Source organism: Anopheles darlingi, chromosome 2 (assembly GCF_943734745.1).
Source record: "Anopheles darlingi chromosome 2, idAnoDarlMG_H_01, whole genome shotgun sequence".
Lineage (NCBI taxonomy): Eukaryota > Metazoa > Arthropoda > Insecta > Diptera > Culicidae > Anopheles > Anopheles darlingi.
The window spans coordinates 45,661,903-45,664,402 of NC_064874.1; positions in this window are offsets into that span (position 1 = coordinate 45,661,903).

The window sequence follows — 2,500 nt, forward strand, 5'->3', positions numbered from 1 at the left end:
TGCGGCCACACAGCTGAAGACCACTCCTTGAAGACCGAGCCGCACCGAAACAGAAGCCAGAAGCCTTCTGGGTGGGTTTTCGGTGACGTTTGTGGCCAAACATTGCCTCTGCTCTCTGCTCTGCTCTTGCCAACAAAAAAAAAAAAGGTCTGGGGCGCACAGCATCCTCAGCGTGAGGATGCCAAGGATGCGACGATCCGCTAGGACCGTTTGAGGTCCACGGGGTCGTCTAATCCCATTCGGCAGTCAATGGAAAGGCACAACCGGCGACGCGGCCTGAGCGGCAGTGTCAAAGGTGACCAAAGGCGGCATACGAATCCGTGTGGTTCCATGGATCCTTTCCGATCGCGCCGTTGGAATGTTGGACCGCGTGCATGTCCAGCTGCTCCAGTGCCTGCTCCGTTTGCACACTAAAAGTTGAACTTTCGGGTCTTTTTTTGGCCAATCGGTAGTGGCGGTGGCGAAGTGGTTTTCATGTTCTTCAATGAGCGTGTCTTGACTTCAGGGCGCGTCTCCATTTTGTTTGTCTCGAGTATTTCCTTCGATCGACGATCGTGGATCCCAGAGCCATCCACTTGTCCTGTATATCCTGATCTCCATATCCGGACAAGAAATACTCGGCCAATTCAAATGCACACCAATGGACACTTCAAGATTTACTGGCAAATGGTCTAATGTCACAAATGCCCAACCAAAAGGGCCACACGCGAAGCTTCAGCGTTCAACGAAGGAGGGCGCATCGACCGACCGACCGAAACCGAAACCGAGAAAAGGACATCCAGGAGGCCCCGGTAACCGGTGTCGCTAAACATCAATCAGTAGTGCCGGAACCGCAAACCGGTAGAACCGTAGAACCCCGAGGGCCGTGAAGGACTTTACAACGGAGCGCACCGCACGGTACGGCCGGCAGGCCGAAGGACCGGGAGAAGGACAATAAAACCTAACCTAACAATAATAACAACAACAATCATAACAATAAAAACCTATCGAGTCAATACCGGTACCGGTGTTGACCCGGCAGGCTGGCAGGCTGACTGGCTGACTGGCCAGATCGTTAGAGGGATCTCGAGAAGCTATAAGGGCCACGGACCAGACCGAGAGAAAGAGAGCAGGGAAGCGACGAAGGAAGGAAGGAAGGAAGGTAGAAGCAGTGACCATAAGTAGCGACCATTTAGACAGCAGCCGGTGGTGATGGTGTTGCTGGTGATCGCAGCCGCACCCGCACCCGCACCCGATCACTGGCCGCAGCGCCGCGCCCCCTCGCACACACTATGAATGAAGCCCGGGCCCTGGCCACTGCGGCTGCATGATGCTCGAAGGCCAAAGTAGGCATAAAAGTAAACCCAGATAAACAAACACGACTCCTCTAGAGCCGCTCTCGAAGAAAGGAACAGCCCGCGAAGAGGCGCGGCCGGGCTCTTCTTGGGGGCCGCCGCATCATCGATGGGTTTCGGGCCGTGGCGTTATAAAACTATGTGTGAGGTATTTCTCGGGGCCTCCTCCTTCGCCCTCGGTGCCCTCTTATGCCCATTGCGCCGAACCCCCGGCATGGCATGGCAAGGTGGCATGTGATGTGGCATGGTTGTGGGTGTGCCGACGAATGTGCTTTTCCCTACCTTCCTCCGGGTCCTCTCGCTTCGCTGCCAGCTGCTGCTGCTGCCGATCGTTTGCTCCTTTAGCGGCTGCTTCCCATTAAATGCCCGGAATGGACTCCGGTATGGAGTGCGGCTGCGTCAGGGAAACATTTTCGGTGGCGATAGTGGCGATCGAGCGTGGATAGGCTGCCAGGTCCAGGTCCAGGTATGGTCAACGGAAACGCTTAAGGTAGAAGTGTCACAACGCGCCGCGTTTGAGCCCCGAGATTGCCGCGTTGCCTTTTGTTGTTGTTGCTGTTGTTGTTCGAGTCGACACCCGGTGACAACATCTAATCGCGAGGAACCGGCCCTCGGGGGACCCCGGGAGGCTTATTGACACTCGAGACGCCAAGTGGACTCGATTCGCCCGGGCTAGGACGCTGATCGAGTGCCATGACTTCTCTCGCTCTCTTCGGCTTTTGAGGCCGGGATGATTCACAGTCAGGGGTACGACGACGATGGCGACGACGACGACGACGATAGGTGCCGTGGGAAGCGAGCATGACATGCTCGCTGAGCGGGAGTCTTTAGGGATTAATTGATACCGCTGATACGATCAAGAGGGAATAGGTCCCTTGCGGAGCGGTCGGTGGTCGGTATCGATTGGATCGGGGAAACGGATCTGTTTTGTTGTAATTAAACGGTGACGGAGCAGATAGTCGTAGATCGGTTGATCCCCGTTTAAGGTTTGTTGCGTGTTTTTGAATGATTCATTCAAAGTGCTCGCTTGGGTTTGTCGTACACATTTAATAGCATAAAAGACTATTCGATTCGAACTATTGACAGGCTGAATGTCTAGTTCTGTACTTTTGTACTAACAGGACTGGCACCACTATCCGAATGCATTAAATAAATACTTAACAATT